Source organism: Schistocerca piceifrons, unplaced genomic scaffold (genome assembly GCF_021461385.2).
Source record: "Schistocerca piceifrons isolate TAMUIC-IGC-003096 unplaced genomic scaffold, iqSchPice1.1 HiC_scaffold_1772, whole genome shotgun sequence".
Taxonomy (NCBI): Eukaryota; Metazoa; Arthropoda; class Insecta; order Orthoptera; family Acrididae; genus Schistocerca; species Schistocerca piceifrons.
Genome location: NW_025727648.1, coordinates 1,008,887 through 1,018,226, shown reverse-complemented (window position 1 = coordinate 1,018,226; position 9,340 = coordinate 1,008,887). Strand labels below are relative to the sequence as shown.

The 9,340-nt window shown below is 48.4% G+C and overlaps 19 non-coding genes across 19 annotated transcripts; all 19 read left to right on the top strand.

The window, feature by feature from the left end:
• Positions 1–16: 16 nt before the first annotated feature.
• On the top strand, positions 17–89 carry Trnak-cuu. The gene has a single exon. It is a non-coding gene; the product is annotated as a tRNA-Lys (tRNA).
• A 321-nt stretch (positions 90–410) lies between these two features.
• Trnat-agu lies at positions 411–482 on the top strand. Its single transcript has one exon. It is a non-coding gene; the product is annotated as a tRNA-Thr (tRNA).
• Positions 483–1,027: 545 nt separating this feature from the next.
• Positions 1,028–1,100, top strand: Trnar-ucg. Its single transcript has one exon. It is a non-coding gene; the product is annotated as a tRNA-Arg (tRNA).
• Positions 1,101–1,538: 438 nt separating this feature from the next.
• Positions 1,539–1,611, top strand: Trnak-cuu. Its single transcript has one exon. It is a non-coding gene; the product is annotated as a tRNA-Lys (tRNA).
• A 321-nt stretch (positions 1,612–1,932) lies between these two features.
• On the top strand, positions 1,933–2,004 carry Trnat-agu. The gene has a single exon. It is a non-coding gene; the product is annotated as a tRNA-Thr (tRNA).
• Positions 2,005–2,549: 545 nt separating this feature from the next.
• On the top strand, positions 2,550–2,622 carry Trnar-ucg. The gene has a single exon. It is a non-coding gene; the product is annotated as a tRNA-Arg (tRNA).
• A 438-nt stretch (positions 2,623–3,060) lies between these two features.
• On the top strand, positions 3,061–3,133 carry Trnak-cuu. Its single transcript has one exon. It is a non-coding gene; the product is annotated as a tRNA-Lys (tRNA).
• Positions 3,134–3,454: 321 nt separating this feature from the next.
• On the top strand, positions 3,455–3,526 carry Trnat-agu. Its single transcript has one exon. It is a non-coding gene; the product is annotated as a tRNA-Thr (tRNA).
• A 551-nt stretch (positions 3,527–4,077) lies between these two features.
• Positions 4,078–4,150, top strand: Trnar-ucg. The gene has a single exon. It is a non-coding gene; the product is annotated as a tRNA-Arg (tRNA).
• A 438-nt stretch (positions 4,151–4,588) lies between these two features.
• Positions 4,589–4,661, top strand: Trnak-cuu. The gene has a single exon. It is a non-coding gene; the product is annotated as a tRNA-Lys (tRNA).
• Positions 4,662–4,982: 321 nt separating this feature from the next.
• Positions 4,983–5,054, top strand: Trnat-agu. The gene has a single exon. It is a non-coding gene; the product is annotated as a tRNA-Thr (tRNA).
• Positions 5,055–5,599: 545 nt separating this feature from the next.
• Trnar-ucg lies at positions 5,600–5,672 on the top strand. Its single transcript has one exon. It is a non-coding gene; the product is annotated as a tRNA-Arg (tRNA).
• Positions 5,673–6,110: 438 nt separating this feature from the next.
• On the top strand, positions 6,111–6,183 carry Trnak-cuu. Its single transcript has one exon. It is a non-coding gene; the product is annotated as a tRNA-Lys (tRNA).
• A 321-nt stretch (positions 6,184–6,504) lies between these two features.
• On the top strand, positions 6,505–6,576 carry Trnat-agu. Its single transcript has one exon. It is a non-coding gene; the product is annotated as a tRNA-Thr (tRNA).
• Positions 6,577–7,148: 572 nt separating this feature from the next.
• Trnar-ucg lies at positions 7,149–7,221 on the top strand. Its single transcript has one exon. It is a non-coding gene; the product is annotated as a tRNA-Arg (tRNA).
• Positions 7,222–7,659: 438 nt separating this feature from the next.
• Positions 7,660–7,732, top strand: Trnak-cuu. Its single transcript has one exon. It is a non-coding gene; the product is annotated as a tRNA-Lys (tRNA).
• Positions 7,733–8,053: 321 nt separating this feature from the next.
• Trnat-agu lies at positions 8,054–8,125 on the top strand. Its single transcript has one exon. It is a non-coding gene; the product is annotated as a tRNA-Thr (tRNA).
• Positions 8,126–8,670: 545 nt separating this feature from the next.
• Positions 8,671–8,743, top strand: Trnar-ucg. The gene has a single exon. It is a non-coding gene; the product is annotated as a tRNA-Arg (tRNA).
• Positions 8,744–9,181: 438 nt separating this feature from the next.
• On the top strand, positions 9,182–9,254 carry Trnak-cuu. Its single transcript has one exon. It is a non-coding gene; the product is annotated as a tRNA-Lys (tRNA).
• The last annotated feature ends 86 nt before the right edge of the window (positions 9,255–9,340 follow it).

The window sequence follows — 9,340 nt, the reverse complement described above, 5'->3', positions numbered from 1 at the left end:
TAACGCGTTGTGTGGAGCCCGGCTAGCTCGGTCGGTAGAGCATGAGACTCTTAATCTGAGGGTCGTGGGTTAGAGCCCCACGCTGGGCGGCGCTAAATTTTGTGTCTACGCGGATGCAACCTGCGCCCCTCTCGTGAGCCTTGCGTAATGAACGTAACGGGTTACGACGATGCCTAGCTTCGTATGAATATCAGAGGAATGGTTTTTGAAGCTGAAAGTAACTCTGAAATGAAATAAATGTGTTGTTTTGGAATTTTAGGCGTACATCGATATCGTGTGAGATGTGTAGGAAAGCAGCAGCTGTGCTAACAAAATGCAAGTAATGGTCGCTAATGCGGTGCGTTTCCAGCTGAAGGGCTCCGATTCACTAGTCCATAAGAATAAAGTACCCGAAAAGGGCGCTAGGCGGCGCCTCCTTAGCTCAGTGGCAGAGTGCTGGTCTAGTAAACCAGAGGTCGTGAGTTCGATCCTCACAGGAGGCAAATGAATTTTGTAACAGCCCCATCTACCGTAGCGCTTTCGAAAAAAGTGGTCAAGGATAAAAAAAATTATGAATGGGTGCGGTATTTAAGAATTGCTCTCGCAAAAGAATAGTGCGAATGGTGCTATTAAAGTAGGCACCGGAAACTGTTGCTTTTGGCAGTCTCCGGAGAATGCCGACGTGAAATACTTAGTTCTTGTGATGTATTTTCTACCCCTGGTAGAGACCCTCGCGGTTGTCGTCGTCGTCGTCGGCGCCGCCGCCGCTTTGGTAACAGCGGCAACTCGCCATTGTATGACATAGGGTGAGGTACCTTCTGCAACCGACAGAGATGGCAGTAAGCGATTGAAGCTGATTTGCAACCTCTTGTTTGATCAGCGTCATAAGGGCTTGAATGTAACTTGCGATGGGACACAGCAAGAAGTAGCGTCGCCTTTTTAGTACTGAAATTGGAGATGGAGGATTGCGTCAAAGATGGGAAATTCATTCCGGCAAGCGTACAAATGGCGAAAATGAGGTGTGTGTGGGGAAGCATATTGCGCCAGTGACCGTGTGGCCTAATGGATAAGGCGTCGGACTTCGGATCCGAAGATTGCAGGTTCGAATCCTGTCACGGTCGAGTTTTTCCAGTTCTGCAAAAGTTGCATGCTGTTTTACTGTGTTGTTTGAGTAGTACAAAATTAGTTGAAAGTTGCTGCTGTCCGCTTCCTGGCTGCAAACCGGCGCCTACCTGAAGCTCAAGCAAGACAAAGGGGTTGTGTAGCGAAATTTTCGGCACAGTGCCGATCAGGAGAGTTCTTTTGGAACTACTGCATCTGACTCAGGACCCAAGAGCTACGCCACAGGCGTCTGCGCACTGTCGAGCATGTGTGTTGAATAATGGTGCTGATAGCCACGTATCATTTCAAGTAGATTTGATGCCTTTCGGAGACAATTTTCCATTGAATAGGATTGTAGCTCATTTGTGGCAGCAGGAAATAAGCTGTAGTCAAAAGGATCTTCCATAGATGGTCGCAGGTCGCATAAATACTGTATGGCTCGTAACGCGTTGTGTGGAGCCCGGGTAGCTCAGTCGGTAGAGCATGAGACTCTTAATCTGAGGGTCGTGGGTTCGAGCCCCACGCTGGGCGGCGCTAAATTTTGTGTCTACGCGGATGCAACCTGCGCCCCTCTCGTGAGCCTTGCGTAATGAACGTAACGGGTTACGACGATGCCTAGCTTCGTATGAATATCAGAGGAATGGTTTTTGAAGCTGAAAGTAACTCTGAAATGAAATAAATGTGTAGTTTTGGAATTTTAGGCGTACATCGATATCGTGTGAGATGTGTAGGAAAGCAGCAGCTGTGCTAACAAAATGCAAGTAATGGTCGCTAATGCGGTGCGTTTCCAGCTGAAGGGCTCCGATTCACTAGTCCATAAGAATAAAGTACCCGAAAAGGGCGCTAGGCGGCGCCTCCTTAGCTCAGTGGCAGAGCGCTGGTCTAGTAAACCAGAGGTCGTGAGTTCGATCCTCACAGGAGGCAAATGAATTTTGTAACAGCCCCATCTACCGTAGCGCTTTCGAAAAAAGTGGTCAAGGATAAAAAAAATTATGAATGGGTGCGGTATTTAAGAATTGCTCTCGCAAAAGAATAGTGCGAATGGTGCTATTAAAGTAGGCACCGGAAACTGTTGCTTTTGGCAGTCTCCGGAGAATGCCGACGTGAAATACTTAGTTCTTGTGATGTATTTTCTACCCCTGGTAGAGACCCTCGCGGTTGTCGTCGTCGTCGTCGGCGCCGCCGCCGCTTTGGTAACAGCGGCAACTCGCCATTGTATGACATAGGGTGAGGTACCTTCTGCAACCGACAGAGATGGCAGTAAGCGATTGAAGCTGATTTGCAACCTCTTGTTTGATCAGCGTCATAAGGGCTTGAATGTAACTTGCGATGGGACACAGCAAGAAGTAGCGTCGCCTTTTTAGTACTGAAATTGGAGATGGAGGATTGCGTCAAAGATGGGAAATTCATTCCGGCAAGCGTACAAATGGCGAAAATGAGGTGTGTGTGGGGAAGCATATTGCGCCAGTGACCGTGTGGCCTAATGGATAAGGCGTCGGACTTCGGATCCGAAGATTGCAGGTTCGAATCCTGTCACGGTCGAGTTTTTCCAGTTCTGCAAAAGTTGCATGCTGTTTTACTGTGTTGTTTGAGTAGTACAAAATTAGTTGAAAGTTGCTGCTGTCCGCTTCCTGGCTGCAAACCGGCGCCTACCTGAAGCTCAAGCAAGACAAAGGGGTTGTGTAGCGAAATTTTCGGCACAGTGCCGATCAGAAGAGTTCTTTTGGAACTACTGCATCTGACTCAGGACCCAAGAGCTACGCCACAGGCGTCTGCGCACTGTCGAGCATGTGTGTTGAATAATGGTGCTGATAGCCACGTATCATTTCAAGTAGATTTGATGCCTTTCGGAGACAATTTTCCATTGAATAGGATTGTAGCTCATTTGTGGCAGCAGGAAATAAGCTGTAGTCAAAAGGATCTTCCATAGATGGTCGCAGGTCGCATAAATACAGTATGGCTCGTAACGCGTTGTGTGGAGCCCGGCTAGCTCAGTCGGTAGAGCATGAGACTCTTAATCTGAGGGTCGTGGGTTCGAGCCCCACCCTGGGCGGCGCTAAATTTTGTGTCTACGCGGATGCAACCTGCGCCCCTCTCGTGAGCCTTGCGTAATGAACGTAACGGGTTACGACGATGCCTAGCTTCGTATGAATATCAGAGGAATGGTTTTTGAAGCTGAAAGTAACTCTGAAATGAAATAAATGTGTTGTTTTGGAATTTTAGGCGTACATCGATATCGTGTGAGATGTGTAGGAAAGCAGCAGCTGTGCTAACAAAATGCAAGTAATGGTCGCTAATGCGGTGCGTTTCCAGCTGAAGGGCTCCGATTCACTAGTCCATAAGAATAAAGTACCCGAAAAGGGCGCTAGGCGGCGCCTCCTTAGCTCAGTGGCAGAGCGCTGGTCTAGTAAACCAGAGGTCGTGAGTTCGATCCTCACAGGAGGCAAATGAATTTTGTAACAGCCCCATCTACCGTAGCGCTTTCGAAAAAAGTGGTCAAGGATAAAAAAAATTATGAATGGGTGCGGTATTTAAGAATTGCTCTCGCAAAAGAATAGTGCGAATGGTGCTATTAAAGTAGGCACCGGAAACTGTTGCTTTTGGCAGTCTCCGGAGAATGCCGACGTGAAATACTTAGTTCTTGTGATGTATTTTCTACCCCTGGTAGAGACCCTCGCGGTTGTCGTCGTCGTCGTCGTCGTCGGCGCCGCCGCCGCTTTGGTAACAGCGGCAACTCGCCATTGTATGACATAGGGTGAGGTACCTTCTGCAACCGACAGAGATGGCAGTAAGCGATTGAAGCTGATTTGCAACCTCTTGTTTGATCAGCGTCATAAGGGCTTGAATGTAACTTGCGATGGGACACAGCAAGAAGTAGCGTCGCCTTTTTAGTACTGAAATTGGAGATGGAGGATTGCGTCAAAGATGGGAAATTCATTCCGGCAAGCGTACAAATGGCGAAAATGAGGTGTGTGTGGGGAAGCATATTGCGCCAGTGACCGTGTGGCCTAATGGATAAGGCGTCGGACTTCGGATCCGAAGATTGCAGGTTCGAATCCTGTCACGGTCGAGTTTTTCCAGTTCTGCAAAAGTTGCATGCTGTTTTACTGTGTTGTTTGAGTAGTACAAAATTAGTTGAAAGTTGCTGCTGTCCGCTTCCTGGCTGCAAACCGGCGCCTACCTGAAGCTCAAGCAAGACAAAGGGGTTGTGTAGCGAAATTTTCGGCACAGTGCCGATCAGAAGAGTTCTTTTGGAACTACTGCATCTGACTCAGGACCCAAGAGCTACGCCACAGGCGTCTGCGCACTGTCGAGCATGTGTGTTGAATAATGGTGCTGATAGCCACGTATCATTTCAAGTAGATTTGATGCCTTTCGGAGACAATTTTCCATTGAATAGGATTGTAGCTCATTTGTGGCAGCAGGAAATAAGCTGTAGTCAAAAGGATCTTCCATAGATGGTCGCAGGTCGCATAAATACAGTATGGCTCGTAACGCGTTGTGTGGAGCCCGGCTAGCTCAGTCGGTAGAGCATGAGACTCTTAATCTGAGGGTCGTGGGTTCGAGCCCCACCCTGGGCGGCGCTAAATTTTGTGTCTACGCGGATGCAACCTGCGCCCCTCTCGTGAGCCTTGCGTAATGAACGTAACGGGTTACGACGATGCCTAGCTTCGTATGAATATCAGAGGAATGGTTTTTGAAGCTGAAAGTAACTCTGAAATGAAATAAATGTGTTGTTTTGGAATTTTAGGCGTACATCGATATCGTGTGAGATGTGTAGGAAAGCAGCAGCTGTGCTAACAAAATGCAAGTAATGGTCGCTAATGCGGTGCGTTTCCAGCTGAAGGGCTCCGATTCACTAGTCCATAAGAATAAAGTACCCGAAAAGGGCGCTAGGCGGCGCCTCCTTAGCTCAGTGGCAGAGCGCTGGTCTAGTAAACCGGAGGTCGTGAGTTCGATCCTCACAGGAGGCAAATGAATTTTGTAACAGCCCCATCTACCGTAGCGCTTTCGAAAAAAGTGGTCAAGGATAAAAAAAATTATGAATGGGTGCGGTATTTAAGAATTGCTCTCGCAAAAGAATAGTGCGAATGGTGCTATTAAAGTAGGCACCGGAAACTGTTGCTTTTGGCAGTCTCCGGAGAATGCCGACGTGAAATACTTAGTTCTTGTGATGTATTTTCTACCCCTGGTAGAGACCCTCGCGGTTGTCGTCGTCGTCGTCGGCGCCGCCGCCGCTTTGGTAACAGCGGCAACTCGCCATTGTATGACATAGGGTGAGGTACCTTCTGCAACCGACAGAGATGGCAGTAAGCGATTGAAGCTGATTTGCAACCTCTTGTTTGATCAGCGTCATAAGGGCTTGAATGTAACTTGCGATGGGACACAGCAAGAAGTAGCGTCGCCTTTTTAGTACTGAAATTGGAGATGGAGGATTGCGTCAAAGATGGGAAATTCATTCCGGCAAGCGTACAAATGGCGAAAATGAGGTGTGTGTGGGGAAGCATATTGCGCCAGTGACCGTGTGGCCTAATGGATAAGGCGTCGGACTTCGGATGCGAAGATTGCAGGTTCGAATCCTGTCACGGTCGAGTTTTTCCAGTTCTGCAAAAGTTGCATGCTGTTTTACTGTGTTGTTTGAGTAGTACAAAATTAGTTGAAAGTTGCTGCTGTTCGCTTCCTGGCTGCAAACCGGCGCCTACCTGAAGCTCAAGCAAGACAAAGGGGTTGTGTAGCGAAATTTTCGGCACAGTGCCGATCAGGAGAGTTCTTTTGGAACTACTGCATCTGACTCAGGACCCAAGAGCTACGCCACAGGCGTCTGCGCACTGTCGAGCATGTGTGTTGAATAATGGTGCTGATAGCCACGTATCATTTCAAGTAGATTTGATGCCTTTCGGAGACAATTTTCCATTGAATAGGATTGTAGCTCATTTGTGGCAGCAGGAAATAAGCTGTAGTCAAAAGGATCTTCCATAGATGGTCGCAGGTCGCATAAATACTGTATGCCTCGTAACGCGTTGTGTGGAGCCCGGCTAGCTCGGTCGGTAGAGCATGAGACTCTTAATCTGAGGGTCGTGGGTTAGAGCCCCACGCTGGGCGGCGCTAAATTTTGTGTCTACGCGGATGCAACCTGCGCCCCTCTCGTGAGCCTTGCGTAATGAACGTAACGGGTTACGACGATGCCTAGCTTCGTATGAATATCAGAGGAATGGTTTTTGAAGCTGAAAGTAACTCTGAAATGAAATAAATGTGTTGTTTTGGAATTTTAGGCGTACATCGATATCGTGTGAGATGTGTAGGAAAGCAGCAGCTGTGCTAACTAAATGCAAGTAATGGTCGCTAATGCGGTGCGTTTCCAGCTGAAGGGCTCCGATTCACTAGTCCATAAGAATAAAGTACCCGAAAAGGGCGGTAGGCGGCGCTTCCTTAGCTCAGTGGCAGAGCGCTGGTCTAGTAAACCAGAGGTCGTGAGTTCGATCCTCACAGGAGGCAAATGAATTTTGTAACAGCCCCATCTACCGTAGCGCTTTCGAAAAAAGTGGTCAAGGATTAAAAAAATTATGAATGGGTGCGGTATTTAAGAATTGCTCTCGCAAAAGATTAGTGCGAATGGTGCTATTAATGTAGGCACCGGAAACTGTTGCTTTTGGCAGTCTCCGGAGAATGCCGACGTGAAATACTTAGTTCTTGTGATGTATTTTCTACCCCTGGAAGAGACCCTCGCGGTTGTCGTCGTCGTCGTCGTCGTCGTCGTCGTCGTCGTCGTCGTCGGCGCCGCCGCCGCTTTGGTAACAGCGGCAACTCGCCATTGTATGACATAGGGTGAGGTACCTTCTGCAACCGACAGAGATGGCAGTAAGCGATTGAAGCTGATTTGCAACCTCTTGTTTGATCAGCGTCATAAGGGCTTGAATGTAACTTGCGATGGGACACAGCAAGAAGTAGCGTCGCCTTTTTAGTACTGAAATTGGAGATGGAGGATTGCGTCAAAGATGGGAAATTCATTCCGGCAAGCGTACAAATGGCGAAAATGAGGTGTGTGTGGGGAAGCATATTGCGCCAGTGACCGTGTGGCCTAATGGATAAGGCGTCGGACTTCGGATGCGAAGATTGCAGGTTCGAATCCTGTCACGGTCGAGTTTTTCCAGTTCTGCAAAAGTTGCATGCTGTTTTACTGTGTTGTTTGAGTAGTACAAAATTAGTTGAAAGTTGCTGCTGTTCGCTTCCTGGCTGCAAACCGGCGCCTACCTGAAGCTCAAGCAAGACAAAGGGGTTGTGTAGCGAAATTTTCAGCACAGTGCCGATCAGGAGAGTTCTTTTGGAACTACTGCATCTGACTCAGGACCCAAGAGCTACGCCACAGGCGTCTGCGCACTGTCGAGCATGTGTGTTGAATAATGGTGCTGATAGCCACGTATCATTTCAAGTAGATTTGATGCCTTTCGGAGACAATTTTCCATTGAATAGGATTGTAGCTCATTTGTGGCAGCAGGAAATAAGCTGTAGTCAAAAGGATCTTCCATAGATGGTCGCAGGTCGCATAAATACTGTATGCCTCGTAACGCGTTGTGTGGAGCCCGGCTAGCTCGGTCGGTAGAGCATGAGACTCTTAATCTGAGGGTCGTGGGTTAGAGCCCCACGCTGGGCGGCGCTAAATTTTGTGTCTACGCGGATGCAACCTGCGCCCCTCTCGTGAGCCTTGCGTAATGAACGTAACGGGTTACGACGATGCCTAGCTTCGTATGAATATCAGAGGAATGGTTTTTGAAGCTGAAAGTAACTCTGAAATGAAATAAATGTGTTGTTTTGGAATTTTAGGCGTACATCGATATCGTGTGAGATGTGTAGGAAAGCAGCAGCTGTGCTAACTAAATGCAAGTAATGGTCGCTAATGCGGTGCGTTTCCAGCTGAAGGGCTCCGATTCACTAGTCCATAAGAATAAAGTACCCGAAAAGGGCGCTAGGCGGCGCCTCCTTAGCTCAGTGGCAGAGCGCTGGTCTAGTAAACCAGAGGTCGTGAGTTCGATCCTCACAGGAGGCAAATGAATTTTGTAACAGCCCCATCTACCGTAGCGCTTTCGAAAAAAGTGGTCAAGGATAAAAAAAATTATGAATGGGTGCGGTATTTAAGAATTGCTCTCGCAAAAGAATAGTGCGAATGGTGCTATTAAAGTAGGCACCGGAAACTGTTGCTTTTGGCAGTCTCCGGAGAATGCCGACGTGAAATACTTAGTTCTTGTGATGTATTTTCTACCCCTGGTAGAGACCCTCGCGGTTGTCGTCGTCGTCGTCGGCGCCGCCGCCGCTTTGGTAACAGCGGCAACTCGCCATTGTATGACATAGGGTGAGGTACCTTCTGCAACCGACAGAGATGGCAGTAAGCGATTGAAGCTGATTTGCAACCTCTTGTTTGATCAGCGTCATAAGGGCTTGAATGTAACTTGCGATGGGACACAGCAAGAAGTAGCGTCGCCTTTTTAGTACTGAAATTGGAGATGGAGGATTGCGTCAAAGATGGGAAATTCATTCCGGCAAGCGTACAAATGGCGAAAATGAGGTGTGTGTGGGGAAGCATATTGCGCCAGTGACCGTGTGGCCTAATGGATAAGGCGTCGGACTTCGGATCCGAAGATTGCAGGTTCGAATCCTGTCACGGTCGAGTTTTTCCAGTTCTGCATAAGTTGCATGCTGTTTTACTGTGTTGTTTGAGTAGTACAAAATTAGTTGAAAGTTGCTGCTGTCCGCTTCCTGGCTGCAAACCGGCGCCTACCTGAAGCTCAAGCAAGACAAAGGGGTTGTGTAGCGAAATTTTCGGCACAGTGCCGATCAGGAGAGTTCTTTTGGAACTACTGCATCTGACTCAGGACCCAAGAGCTACGCCACAGGCGTCTGCGCACTGTCGAGCATGTGTGTTGAATAATGGTGCTGATAGCCACGTATCATTTCAAGTAGATTTGATGCCTTTCGGAGACAATTTTCCATTGAATAGGATTGTAGCTCATTTGTGGCAGCAGGAAATAAGCTGTAGTCAAAAGGATCTTCCATAGATGGTCGCAGGTCGCATAAATACTGTATGGCTCGTAACGCGTTGTGTGGAGCCCGGCTAGCTCAGTCGGTAGAGCATGAGACTCTTAATCTGAGGGTCGTGGGTTCGAGCCCCACGCTGGGCGGCGCTGAATTTTGTGTCTACGCGGATGCAACCTGCGCCCCTCTCGTGAGCCTTGCGTAATGAACGTAACGGGTTACGACGATGCCT